The sequence below is a fragment of the Dermacentor variabilis genome, chromosome 2, assembly GCF_050947875.1.
Source record: "Dermacentor variabilis isolate Ectoservices chromosome 2, ASM5094787v1, whole genome shotgun sequence".
Classification (NCBI taxonomy): Eukaryota; Metazoa; Arthropoda; class Arachnida; order Ixodida; family Ixodidae; genus Dermacentor; species Dermacentor variabilis.
The window spans coordinates 930,801-945,409 of NC_134569.1; the positions used below are offsets into that span (position 1 = coordinate 930,801).

Below are 14,609 nucleotides of genomic sequence, written 5' to 3' on the forward strand. Positions count from 1 at the left end.
GGTTCCAATCTCTGATGGTCATCACAAAGAAGGAATTGTAATACATAGTTGTTCTTGCACGGTACTCTTTCACTTTGTGTCGGTGATCATTTCTACTGGATATGTAATTGGGTTGATACAAGTAGTTATTATAAGCAATTCCAGTGTTACCATGAAAAATACGAAAGAAAAACTTCAACCGCAGTTTTTTTTCTGCGTAAAGAAAGCGATTCCCAACCCAATTCCGTTTTCATAGCGGTACAGCTATCTGTCCGCTTGTACCGCCCTAAAACAAACCGCGCAGCTCTATTCTGAATTTTTTCAAGTTTATCTATAGACCTGGCCTGCATCGGGTCCCATACAGGGCATGCATACTCTAAAATCGGCCTAATACAGGTGAGGTAGGCTGTGTTCTTTAAATTCTGGGGTGCCCATCTTAGGTTCCGTTGGATAAAGTTAAGAGCCCTTGCTGCTTTGGAGGTGGTTAGGAGCCTTGCTCCTAACCACCTCAAGTTAAGAGCCCTTGCTGCATTCTGGTATGATGGTTAGTAGTGTCCGACTTCAGCCAAGTATGGTTGTGTTAATGCCATATGGCTTAAACTTACTTTCTGCTAGTCATGTTTAGAGCCTAAGGCTCGAAAATGGAGCCACGTTGGCTGCAATGTGAAATAACTAGCAAAACAACAAAATAGTGGCACAGCTTGGTCACTCAATTTGGCTTTGTCTAGCTTCACAATGGCAACGGTCATTTAAACAAGCTAGTTGGTGGCCGTGGACACTGACACTCTCGAAAGAAAATACAGTTTAGCTCCATTAATTCAACCCTAATGGGACCGACGAAATTTAATAAAAGGCAGAAAAAAAACCAGAGACACTACTGATGGCAATGACAATGAGACTGGTTAGGCTGGCTCTGGTGTTAGGCTGTTGCGAATGCTATGAAGGCAATTTCGGTTTTGGTTTCGTATCGGATGGCACTACCCAAGCAATTTTAAAGGGATTTTCTTGGGGGGAAAAAAAAAAAAGGTGCGCATTAGAATCGGGTAAATACTGTAATATTCCATTGTAGGCTACCATTTTCACTTTCATGTCTTCCTGGGGCAGGCTGAAAATGGCCGTTTTCGGCAGATGACGTGTGTTTGGAGCACTCACGCTTCTCTAAGCACCATCAAGACGGTTAACTGTCGCTGTTGAGTCACCACTGCGGTCTCCGTTGGAGCCATGTGTGTGATGACCAGCCAAATTCAAATGAACCGGCAAAGGCTAATTTCAAGATTGAAATAAAAGCTTGGTCCCATAGAAATGTATGGGCGTCATCCAAGACCTTCGCTTAGAATTGAAAAATTAATGTAACCAAAGTTGAATTAACATAAGTCTACTATATCTAGGATTGTTTCCCGATAGACAGCGTCCGTGGCATAGTCCCTATGTGGAGCTTGTTACTTTGAATGTTGGGATGTCGCCCACCAACCGCAACTTAAGGAATTCAAGGAGCAAATTTATTTTCAAGCAATCTTAAGGGCCCTTGGATTTCTTTTTCCAAATTCGAAGGTTTTCAAGGATTTCAAGGAGGTGCATCAACCCTGCATGCATATTTGCTTGGAATGACAGCAGAAAAACATCTTAAGCTGAAATTCGAAAAAAGGTGTTGCAAACATAATTGAACATGATTTACACCTGTCAAATCTGTGAGAAAGATGTTACCTTGCGGTGGACTTCAGTGTAATAGTATAGTCCTTGCTTCTCATGAGAAAAGTGTGAATTTAATTTCCTTCCCCTGTAATAACCCCTCGCTCCTCTTCCCTTCACTGCTAGAGTGGACAAACGTTAACAGCATTTTTCATCCCATTCTTTCAAACTAGGTGTGTTAGCTGTAGAGGTGGCATAACTTTTTTTTTTCATCTAGCAGCTTCATGCAATACTGTTGAGAACGCGATATGTACAGAGACAACCTTAAACAAGCACACATACATGGTAGATATTTATGTTATCTGGCTTATTATCAAATCCAAATAATATATTACAAACAGCTACTTTGTAATTGAATAACTCCTAAGATCACACTTGCAGGTGACACTCGCAGCAAAGTCTAACGGTGCCAGCCTCTTTTTTCACTCCGTGTAACGCAAGCCACTGAACATTGTGTCATGCCAGTGTGACTTTACCAGCCACGCAAATTTCCAAGTGCAAGTTCACTCCATGCTGCCTAGGCCTTAATATGTTTTGCAAGCATGCTGGCAGACTGTTACAAGCCTTGGGTGCTGTAGAAGGCTTGCTGCTGGACACAACTGGATGCATCAAAATAACATAAAAATAAAATTAATTTCTTTAAGCTGGCGGCCAGTGCTTCACAAGCTCATAGGCTTGCAGGCACTCTACCGGCACACTCACGAACCGCTGATAAGCCCAGTGATCACCATGAACAGGGGACGAGAGATTGAATTTTGTAATGATCTATTCATTTCTTTATTATAATCCTTTGTCATGCTTATGAAAGACTGATCCAAGTGACAGCTGCGCTGTTGATGAAGGAAACACAAAAAGAGAAAACACGATGGATGATGGATTGTTACACAACGTGGTCCGAGGCCTGCTGGTGTGCATCCTTCCTTCCATGGTGTTTCCACCAGCATAAAGACCTTCAACCAAGGAGCAGACCATTGTGTTCACAGAATATGCATGGCAGCAGTGGAAACTTGGCCGTGCAGCCAGACAACCGACAGCTCGCAGGAGCTTTCAACAGCTGCATCACACGAGTTTACTAGCAACATGACATGCTGCCAGATTGTGGCGTAATTGGCCTCCAAAGGTAAGACATTATGAACAAGACTTGACACTCAGCTGCCCCACAGTCCGGTCCCTTCATTCTCAACCCTTAGCTACCGGCGACTGTGTTGGTGTATGCCACCACTAAGTGCATTTCAGCTTGCAGAGCACCCGCGACATTACCACTCGTATGTAACCCTGCGAGCAAGAACGAATTAAGCATGTTTAGCGTGGATTGTGGGTCTAGAAGGCACACGCGGTGGTCTTTTCACAAATGCGCATGAGGCTTGTGGTGGTTTTGTTAAGTACAAACAGTAATGTAAAAATCTGTCCAAGTGGGTTCACATTTGTTTGTCCAAGTGGGTTCACAAGTGGGTTGGGGCCACATTTGTTTCTCGTGGAACCATAAAATCATGTTCGTGGAAAGCCCTTGTGAAAGAAGTCCATGAATACATGCAAAGTGCCTTGAGCAGCCAGTCGCATGGCAATGTTGCGCGTATTCGCAGGCTTCTTTCATGCTTGGAAACACCTATGTAGCACAGATTGAGCAACAGAAAGCAGTATCGGGAGTTTTTCATACTGCTCTAAATTTTCTCATTGACTTTTCATCCAATTGAGAAGCTGATTAATTAAATAAGACTAATTACATAATTACGCAGAACACAAAAATAATCTGAGTATCTCCGAGCGACGGCAAACAAAAATACTTTGGTTCGGTCCACCTATGTGGCATTTGCATATTTTTAAAGTTTGGCTCAAGCTACATGAAACCCTGGTATATCCATGAATGTGGCCGCTCCGTTGACTTGCACAATAATGATAACGATAATGATGCTTTAGGTTTTGCTTTCAGTTTTACTAACAAAGCAGCTGCAATGGACGAAGGCTTGCATTCTTTTGCTTCATCTGGCACAAAGGACTCTTCACACAATGGGTGCAGTTGTTCCACCACTGTTGACAATAGCTGCCAAAAACAGCGCAATTGCGAATTCATTGGCATAAAATATTTCCAATGCCACAAGAAGTGACTGCGTCCCCATCAGGAGAGATGCACTTGTAGTGTTCAATACAGCCGAACCTGCTTCTACAAAACTCTATAGTTCCGTCAAAAGTGGTCGTTATATCAGTAGTTAGTTGTATGGACTCTCCCTCAAAACGCTTAAAGATTAACTACACTGAAGCTGGCTTCAGCAGTTACAATTCGGCAGCACTTTGCACCGTAAACCAGATTTCCGGTCTCATTTTTGTCCCCGGTGCATTCCCGCACCTAGCTGCAAGCTTCCCTTAGAAACATTCATCTAAAGAACGGAATGCGGTGTTGTGTAGCTCTTTCAAAACAGCACCTGGTTCCGATCACCTGTCAATTCGAAACTGCAATGCAGCCGCCGTTTTTTATTCCAGAGATTGTGATATATTTTATTACTAGGAGGACATGACTGCATTCTGCACAAGAGAGAAGCGTTCTAGTTGGCCGGAAACGTAAACTTCGGAAACTACTGCCGGCATTCCGCTATTCTGCGAAGGTCTCAAACACTGGCGCATGCCCCACGCCATGCTGTTTATGCAGTAAGTGGCACGCATGCCTTAACAACACGCCACCCCTCGTGACCTTCTCAGCGGCTTCCGAAACCACCGCGAGACAGTCGCTTGCTCTCGAAGACAAGTGTATTCTGCATACGATACTGAAGCATTTCAGTTACCGTATTTACACGATTGTAAGTCGTCCCCTTTTTTTAAATTTGGAAGTATGATGTTGGGGGGTCGACTTACAATCGAAACCAAAACATGGCCCCGCCAAAAAAAAAAGCGATACCAACGGGAGCTACAACGTGGGTACAATTTTATGTTTGCTCTATGGCCCTACCCGTATCTTTTTGCTATCCCGCGTGTTTGTTCGCTTTTCGGAAGGGTTTTTCAACATTTTTGAGAGTCTTACAGTGCATGCAACACTCAGAGGGGGGGGGGGGGGTGTCAATAGTTGATGGAAGCGCTGCTGCTCTCATTTGCGGCGGCACTCTCATAACGGCGGTGCTTGCGGGGAGTACCGGTAGTTCATGGAACAGCAGACACCGCTTGCAGGTTTCCCTTTCTCTGTTTAAAGGCATTGGCTTTCTCTATGGCATTGGTATTGGTTTGATGCATTCCACTTGACTGCCGGCTATGTGCTACTTCTATGCTTCCCCAGTCGTCATGAGTGCTCCAGGCCCACTAATCGTTCGGCACTCGTTCACAGCAGCGTTCAAGAGGGCTGCCATCCTTTACGCCGAAGAAACAAATCGCTGCGCAGCGGGCCGCAATTTCGATGTTTCTAAACGGGTGGTGCGAGTGGCGACTGCAGCGAAGCGAAATTTTCACCTGTGTGACGGCAAGTGAGAAATTTCCCACGTGCCGAAGTCTGGACGCTTTCCGGAGCTGTAGGCTAAGCTTGCGGCGTACGTCGCTGAAATGCGTGATCGATCCCTGCCAGTGAAGTGTGACGTGGTCATGAAACAAGCCTGGACCTTCGCCTTAATTTTAAGGTTCTGCTCCGCCGTGAGTACAGCGAATGGCTGGCGGCAGAAGACTGCGAAATTACGCCAACCGGACCTGTCAAAAGAGCCTCCCTGATGGCCGCGTGTGGTTGGGTGCATTTGGCGTGGGCTGCTGTTTTGCAAGATGTCCTGGTCTTTCGCTGGACCATGACGCGCTGTGGGACCACAGCAACGATGGCGATGGCAGCACTAGTGAAGACGAGTAGTCCAGTGACCATGTCAGCTACTAATAAATTTTCGTTATCGAATGCGCCCTCGGGTATGCTCTATTTTTTTTTTCCGGTCAAGCGATATGGGGGGGTCAACTTACATTAGAGTCGACTTACAATCGTCTAAATACGGTAGCTGGTAGCGTAAGCTACTGCGGCATGCTGGTATTTTGATGATGATGATGTGTAGTGTTTTATGGCGCAAGGGCCAGGTATGGCCAAAGAGCGCCATGACAAATGGTAGTGTTAACGATGTATTATGGAAGATGTGACTTGGCTGTAAAGTGGCCTAAAAATAGTCGCTGTAAAGTGCGTAAAATCTACGTGCTATAAAATTATGGCGATGTATAATGACGAAGACTGTGAAGATTAAAATCCATCGTAAAAGAATGATGCATTGTTTAAAATATGCGAGACGTTAAATTGCTTACAGCACTACAGCCTCGCCAGAGCCCTTGAACCACAAGGGCCTAGAGGCATGTGCTTATTCAAAATAATTATCGCAGTGACATCCTCAGAAGAGAGGAAGCGCTACGAACGTGTGGGGCTAATAACATGCAACACAACATCTTTCAAAAAACCTAAGACGGCATTGGTGTCAAAGAGTGGTTCTGGACCAAGTAACATAACAGGATGAAGGGGGATGTGTTGCCTGTATGCTAAGAGAAAATGTTTTTTTCTTTCGGGTTCGGCTTCCCGACACTCCAGTAGGACGTGGAGGACGGTCAGCCTCTCCCCGCATCTACCACAGGTTGGAGGCTCGTTTCCCGTGAGTAAGAAGTTATGTGTGCCAAAAGTGTGTCCTATTCTTAGACGGCAGAATAGGACATCTGTCTGGCGGGATTTTGTTACAGGAGGCCAGAAACCTAATTGTGGCTTTATTACATGCAGTTTATTATGTATTTCTTCGTCCCACATGCGTTGCCAGTGGCTTCGTAGTTTCCTTCTTAAGAAAGGCTTCAGGTTTGTGACAGGGACCGAAGCAGTAGGATTAACTGCATGCAATAAGATTGATGTGGCCATCTTGTCGGCTAGAACGTTTCCCTCGATGCCCCTATGCCCAGGCACCCAGCATATGATCACATGTCGGTTAGATATATATGCTTTGCACAGTGCGAAGTAGAGCTCATTAAATACTGGATTTTTGTGATTACAGAAAGACATCAAGGCCTTCACAACACTGAGGGAGTCCGTATATATAATTGATTTCTGGAGTTGTGATTTATTTATATGCTTTACGGCCGACAGCAGTGCGTAGGCCTCAGCCGTAAAGATACTAGTTTCCGGGTGCAGTACGTCGGATTCCGAGAAGGATGGACCGACGGCTGCATAGGATACCCCGTCGTGTGACTTTGATGCGTCTGTGTAGAACTCCGTGCAGGAGTATTTGTGCTGGAGTTCCCGGAAATGCATCTTGATTTCAATCTCTGGGGCATGCTTTGTGACTTCCACGAACGATATATCACATTGTATGAGCTGCCACTCCCAAGGAGGTAGCAGCTTGGCTGGATGCATTAGGTGAAGCTCGAGGAGTGGAACGTGCATTTCTTCGCTAAGCTCCCTCACACGCAGCGAGAAAGGCCGTCTTACGGACGGACGATTGCGAAAGAGTGTAGCACATGTCATGTCATTAATGGTACTAAAACAGGGATGTTGGGGGTTTGAGTGGACTTTCAGAAAATATGTATGGCTGATGTATGTTCTCTGCAGATGAAGTGACCACTCATTTGATTCTACATATAAACTTTGTATGGGACTCGTTCTGAAAGCGCCAGTGGCCAGTCGGATTCCTAGATGGTGGACTGGGTCTAGCATCCTTAGTGCGCTCGGGGCGGCAGAGTGGTAAATCACGGCGCCATAGTCTAGTCGTGATCGAATGAGGCTTTTATAGAGATTCATTAAGCACTTCCTGTCACTACCCCACGTAGTCTGGGATAGAAGTTTGATTATGTTCATTGTTTTTAGACACTTTTCTTTGAGATGTTTAATGTGGGGGACGAAGGTGAGTCTGTAGTCAAGTATGACACCTAGAAATTTGTGTTCTTTGTTTACAGGTATCTGTTGTCCACGCAGTTCTATGCAAGGATCCGGGATAAGTCCTCTCTTTCTTGTAAAAAGAACACAAGAGCTTTTGTTAGGATTGATCTTAAACCCATTCTTGTCTGCCCACATTGACACTTTGTTCAGGCCATGCTGTACCTGTCTCTCGCAAACTGCGAGGTTACAAGATTTGAAAGCTATTTGAATGTCGTCCACGTAGACAGAGTAAAAGATGGCGGGTGGTAGTGAAGCACGAAGCGTGTTCATCTTCACGATAAATAGCATGCAGCTGAGCACGCCTCCTTGGGGTACACCCGTTTCTTGCGTAAAAGGACGTGAGAGTGCATTGCCGACTTTTACCCGGAAGGTACGATTTGACAGATAGCTTTTTATTATATTAAACATATTACCGTGGATGCCCATTTCTGACAGGTCTCTTAAGATTCCGTAACGCCACGTTGTGTCATACGCCTTTTCCATATCGAGAAATATCGATAGGAAGAACTGTTTATGTATAAATGCGTCCCGGATATTCCCTTCAACACGCACGAGATGATCGGTTGTGGAGCGCCCTTCTCGGAAGCCGCATTGATAAGGATCAAGCATTTTGCTCTGTTCAAGGAAATGAATGAGTCGCCGATTTATCATTTTTTCGAACACTTTACAAATGCAACTTGTGAGGGCTATCGGGCGGTAACTTGCCACTGAGGAAGGGTCTTTGCCTTGTTTCAAAACAGGGACTACAATGGCTTCCTTCCAAGCGGTTGGAAGGTACCCTGCATCCCAGATGGTGTTGAAAAGTGTGAGTAGTGTAAGTTGCGTGTCATTGTGTAAGTTTTTGAGCATTTCATACATGATTCTATCAGATCCTGGTGCGGAACTCTTGCATGCGCTCAAGGCAGCTTTCAACTCGGCAGCACTAAAAGGGCAATTGTACGGTTCATTCTGTCGGCATTTATTGATGAGTGGCTTGCATTCTTCTATTTGTTTATATTTTAGGAAGGATTGCGAATAATGATTTGAGCTTGATACACTCTCAAAGTGCTCCCCAAGTGAGTTGGCCTGGTCTTGCAGTGTATCGCCCTGTGTGTTTACCAGGGGGCTGAGTATGTTTGCCTACCTCTAATCCTATGAACTCTGTTCCAGGCTTTGGCCTCATCCCTAAACGAGTTAATACTCGATAGATACTTTTGCCAGCTTTCTCTTCTGGCCTGTCAGCGGGTTCTCCTACCTTGGGATTTTACTTTTTTAAAGTTGACAAGATTTTCTGCAGTGGGCGAAGCGCGTAGCATCTCCCACGCTTTGTTCTGATTCCTACGTGCGATTCTGCATTCATTGTTCCACCACGGGACATGCCGTTTGCATGCCGAGCCGCTTAATTCACGTATGCATTTAGATGCGGCATCTATTATAAAGGCTGTGAAGTACTCCACAGCAGCATCGATTTCTAAAGAAGACATGTCGTCCCATGATATACTAGTTAAGTTTCGGAACCTCTCCCAATCTGCTGTGTCAATATTCCACCTAGGAGCGTGTGGTGGATATTCATTTTCTTTAGGTGATCTTAGCAGTATAGGCAAGTGGTCGCTGCCGTAAGGGTTGTCGGCAACTTCCTATTCAAGTTCAGGCAGTACAGACGGGGAGACTATGCTAAGATCTATGGAAGAATAGGTTCTGTTTGCTAGAGAGTAATATGTGTGTTGCTTCTTATTCAACAGACACGCACCAGAAGAAAAAAGGAATTGTTCGACAAGACGTCCTCGCGCATCTATATGAGGGTCGCCCCACAGGTAGTTATGCGCATTGAAATCGCCAAGAACAACATAGGGTTCTGGCAATTCATCTATAAAGGACTGAAATTCATGTTTGCTTAGTTTATAATGTGGGGGAATATAAAGCGAGGAAATAGTCATAAGTTTCTTCAGCAGAATAGCCCGAACCGCCACTGCCTCAAGGGCCGTTCGTAGCTGTACACGTTGACAGGCTATGCTTTTTTTAATTATAATTGCAACACCACCCGATGATGCGACAGCATCATCGTGATCTTTGCGAAATGTGACATACTGTTGAAGAAAGTTTGTGTATTTTGATTTCAAGTGTGTTTCCTGTAAACACAGCACTTTTGGATTGTGTTTATGGATGAGTTCTTGAACATCATCAAGATTCCTAAGTAGACCTCTGACATTCCATTGAATGATTTGTGTATCCATATTTTAAATTAAATTAGTGCTGTGTTTACGGAAAGGGAAGGGATGTCTTAGATTACAGAACCCTTTCGAGGCTCTGTAATAGGGGTTTTACTCTTTCTGAAGCGTTCGAGCGAACCTCGGCGCTCCTTAGGCGTTTGGTGCGCCTTGAGGACAGGTGTAGTGTCCATTGCCTCCTGTGAGACGCCGGACAAGCGCTCTTGCGAGCGAGATGTTTTCTGCGAGAGTCCTGCCCCGGAAGGCAAAACCCCTGCACCCCCCAGCCCGGAGGTCGATGGGGCTCCCTGAGGGATTTGGCTGCGCCGGCCGTTGCCAGCGCTGGAGGGGGCCTCGGAGGTTGGGGCAGCTTCGGCTGCGCCCACCTTCGGGTTCGATGGCCCCGTCTGCTGGGTTGGCGGAGCAGCGCTAGCTGCAACCACTGCGGGGGCAGATGGCGTAACTGCCGACTCACTGTTTGTGGGTCGGACTGCCGCCGGAGGCCGTTGTGACGCTGCCCCCTGACGCGCCACTTCGGCAAAGGTTTTCTTTGGCAGGTATGCTACCCGCCTTCGTGCCTCTTTGAACGATATATTCTCTTTCACTTTGATCGTTACTATTTCTTTTTCCTTCTTCCAGGAGGGGCACGACCGCGAGTACGCGGCGTGCTCCCCATCACAGTTTATACAGTGGAGAGCGTTCTCACACGTTTCAGTGGTGTGTTCTTGGGCACTACATTTAGCACAAGTTTGGCGGCCTCGGCAACTCTGCGAACTGTGGCCGAAGCGCTGGCACTTGAAACAGCGGAGTGGGTTGGGCACGTACGGCCTAACGCGGAGCTTGATGTACCCGGCCTCGACTGACTCGGGCAGGACACTTGAACCAAAGGTGATTATTAAGTGCTTCGTTTGAATCTCTTTCCCATCTCGCCTTATCTTTATTCTTCTAACATTGATAACATTTTGCTCACTGAAGCCCTCCAGGAGCTCCGCCTCAGTCAGCTCAAGCAGATCATCATCGGAAACAACACCGCGGGTGGTGTTCATTGTACGGTGTGGCGTTACTGTTATGTGGGTCTCCCCGAATGACACTAGTTTCTGTAGTTGCTCATATTGCTTCTGGTCGCGGAGCTCCAAGAGGAGGTCACCGCTTGCCATCCTGGACACCTTGTAACCTGGTCCAAAAACATCAGTCAAGGACTTTGAGACAAGGAATGGTGATATGTTTCGCACTGCTTTGTTTGGCTTTTCAGAGTGAATGACGTGGAACCGGGGAAAATTCTGGATTTGGTGTCCGAAAAACTGAAAAACATCTTCGGTGCGCCCTCGTTTCGGAGGGCGATCAGGAAGTTTGGGGAAGGGAGTTTCCATGAGAATATATAAGATTCGGCAACAGCGCCGACCGCCCACCACGGAGCCCAACGAGGGGACGCGGCAGAGCTTGTGTACAAGCCTGCACGACGCCAGCCGTACGCCATCCCTATAACCCAATATGGTGTACCCAAGGTAGGATATCCACACAAGGTTAACCCTTGCCGCCGTGGAGAAAGGAAGTAAATGGTAGAGAGAAGAAGACAGGAAAGATGTAAAGTGAGAAATAAAGACGAAGGTTTGAGAAGAGAGAGACAGGAAAAGGCGACTACCGATTTCCCCCGGGTGGGTCAGTCCGGGGGTGCCGTCTACGTGAAGCAGAGGCCAAAGAGGCGTGTTGCCTCCGCCGGGGGGCCTTAAAGGTCCGAACACCCGGCATCGGCTCAACCCCCAGGATCCCCCTTTCCCCGGACACGGCTAAGCCACGCACGGCTACACGCGGGAGGGTCCAACCCTCGTGTGCTCGGGTCCGTGGTGTTGCTGGTATTTTGCAGAGGTCTTGCCAATATGACTGCAACAGCATCAGCCACACACGCGGGCCGAAAGCTGCGAAGTTACGTTCTCCAAGCCACTTTAACCAAAAAAGTATGAAGCTCAAAAGGTAGAATGCCTTTGCGAACCGTGATCTCGCGATAATGGCATAGTAACTGCCGCCTATTTGCAGCTTTGCATGGCAGCAGCGTGTCGCGTTGTGTTCACGCTCGCATGAATATCGACAGTAACGCTAAGATAGCAACACACGAGTGGCAGTTGATCCAAATTGTCCACACCGCACAAAACCAGCCAGGAAACTGCGCAACGAGAGGGTCGGTGTGCAGACCTCACAGATTGCAGTCTATTTCAGAGGCCACCGTACTGCCTTGCACTGAAGCCCGCTGGAGACATGCCTTGAAAGCGTGGTTACCCTAGCGTGGTTGAAATGATATTCGTCGCGATTTCTAAAATGTGCACGTAGCACTCATTTCACTGGTCTTAGCTTAATCGTGATTAGTCTGGAGCGGGGGGCGCGCTGCCGTGCGCCCAGTTCAATCGCGCTTCCGTGCATTGTAACTTAGGGTGCATCGTCCTTTCACCGTGACCGGTGTTTGAAGGGTTAGTTGTAACAGCACTGCGCTTTTGAAAATGTTCATTGTATCTTGACGCAGTTTCTATAGGCAGGGTCGGAAAATCGCAAGTGCAGTGAAATGTGGTCATTATAACCAATAATTCGTAATATCTCAGATCGTTATAAATCTATTCGACTGTATTCAATATTGTTAATAATTTGATATATACAGGATCCATTATGAAAGTAATGCGCACAATTTTATTATGCTGCAACTATCTAAGGCAGTGCGGTAAAACCGGTCAGGAAATGTGGCGATGGTTCTGCCCTGTCAACGCAGCCAGTCGCCAGTTTACTCCGAGTGACCGTTAGTGACCGAGGATCTGCAAATGTGCAAGGTCTGCACGAAGCTTGTGCCGAAAGTGTTGACGGAAGATTAGAAAGAACTTCGAATTTTGCGCTGTCAAGAATTGTTGGATTAGATTCAAAATGAGGCGGACTTTCTTAACTCTGTCGTAACCGGACACGAATTCTGGATGTTCGAGTACGACCCAGAATCGAAAAGGCAGGGCAGCACAAGAAAGTGCAAATGAGCAAGTCTCGCATCAAAACGGTGCTCATTGTTTTCTTTGACACCCGAGGAATCGTCCATTTTGAATTTGTACCGCAGGGAGAAACTGTCAACTCAGCCTTTTACCTGGAGGTGCTTAAGTGATTAACTGCCGGTATCAGGGTGTCTACCAAGTTGACATTTCCAAATTCCCTGAGTTTTCCAGGTTTTCCCTGATTGCCTTTCCAAATTTCCCTGAGTGATGCAGAACTATGTCTTATGTCAAGACGGGCTTAAACCATATTGCCTGATGCTGTCACTCTCTAGTAAGCACATGAAATATAAAAAAGCGACTTAATCCAATTTGAATACTAAGGAGTAGCGTCTATGTTATTCAAAAAGAGAATAGAAGGCAGGGATTAGTAAAATGCACAGCAAATAAAGTGTCTTCAAAAAAAATTGCAAATGGAGTCTGACATTCTCAAATACGAATTAAAAGGAGATGCATACAGAAGCAAATATTTTCGAATATGAGCTATTTCTATCAACTGATAGCAAGCTCAGTGGTATGAGGCCCAAACTCTGTCACAATTGAGATTCCCTCTCAAGAGCTCGTAAGTCAACCTCAACTGTCTTGACATACTCTCAGCCCGCGCACGACGCCTGCGTGTTGTGTTTCACTGCTTTAGAGTTTATTTTGGTCCGGATGAGGGACACCCGCATCTCGGCATCAGCCAAAACGTAGTTTTTTGAGCTCAAGCTCCTTCAAAACGGCAGCAGCAAGCTTCCTTTCCCGTTTATTCCTCAATGCGTAGATCATTTCTGTTCTTGTCCTCCTTCCGCCATTTGTTCGCCCCAAGGACCATTTGAAGCATCTTGGTCAGTTGCAGAGTCCACGACCGATTTTTGAACTCCCTAGGGGCCGCGAAAACGTCAGAAAAATCGGCCAGTTGGAAAAAAATAAATGCGTGTCATTTACTGCCCTTAGGGGCTCAAACCGCCACAGGCACGTTCGACAACACTCTGAAGGCCTGTCGTTATACATATTAGGCATATCGGCGCTCGTACTGTGACAGGAAATACTGGGTGCACGTGTGCATAATTAAGGAATACATACTGTGTTCCGTGGCAATAGCCCCTTCCCACGCTTGTTATGCTTCGCTGCAATACTTTTGCGTATGCTTCACCAAGTAACATTTCTGTACAGAGGCGAAGCTGACTTTCAGGAACCGGCATTATGCAACGCACAGTGTTTTCTAAGTTTCTAAACCAATCGCAAGGCTCACAAAGGCGGAGTCCGTGCCATTGTTGACAGCAGCTAATTCTTTCAATAAAAAAACTCTGCACCCAACGGCAAGAAGCTTCATAGCGAACATCGAAGCAGCTAGGCCTAGCGTTGCCGCAGTGGTGGCAACGGCTGCCAGCAGATCTGCATGCTAGAGTGCCGGTTCAAGGTGGCGAAGTAACCAAAATGGCAGCGGTGGTGCCTTTGATCATTGCCGTTTTGGACCTGCGGTCACGGCAAAACGTGCGAAAAATCAGACGGCGCAGAGTTCTTGCGTCCGAAATTTCACACGTTCTGATATGTTGACTCTATGGGGTACGTGGCAGTGCCGCGAAGCCGTCCAAATTATCGGGAATCCGGAAAGTCGGTCGTTGACTGTACACTGGCAACTCCTCCAGCCAACGACAAGGCGTCGAAGACGATTTATTACGATTCCTGTCTGTTGCTCGATCTAGCATTACCGCGACTTTCGACCCTTTCAATAAAATTGCCGCTAATTTTCCCTGATAGAATCCCAACTTCCCTGAGTTTTCCCCGAGTTTTCCCTGACTTTTTCCACACTACTCAAAATCCCTGAGAATTCCCGGTTTTCCCGGTTGGTAGACACCCTGGGTATGCATGTCACTTCTGGTATTCTATGAGAGAGGGAAG

General features: G+C 46.5%; 1 protein-coding gene across 4 annotated transcripts in view; it reads right to left on the minus strand.

The window, feature by feature from the left end:
- Positions 1–14,609, minus strand: part of Mo25 (calcium binding protein Mo25) — a 171,359-nt gene that overhangs the window by 131,213 nt on the left and 25,537 nt on the right. The window lies entirely within an intron of this gene.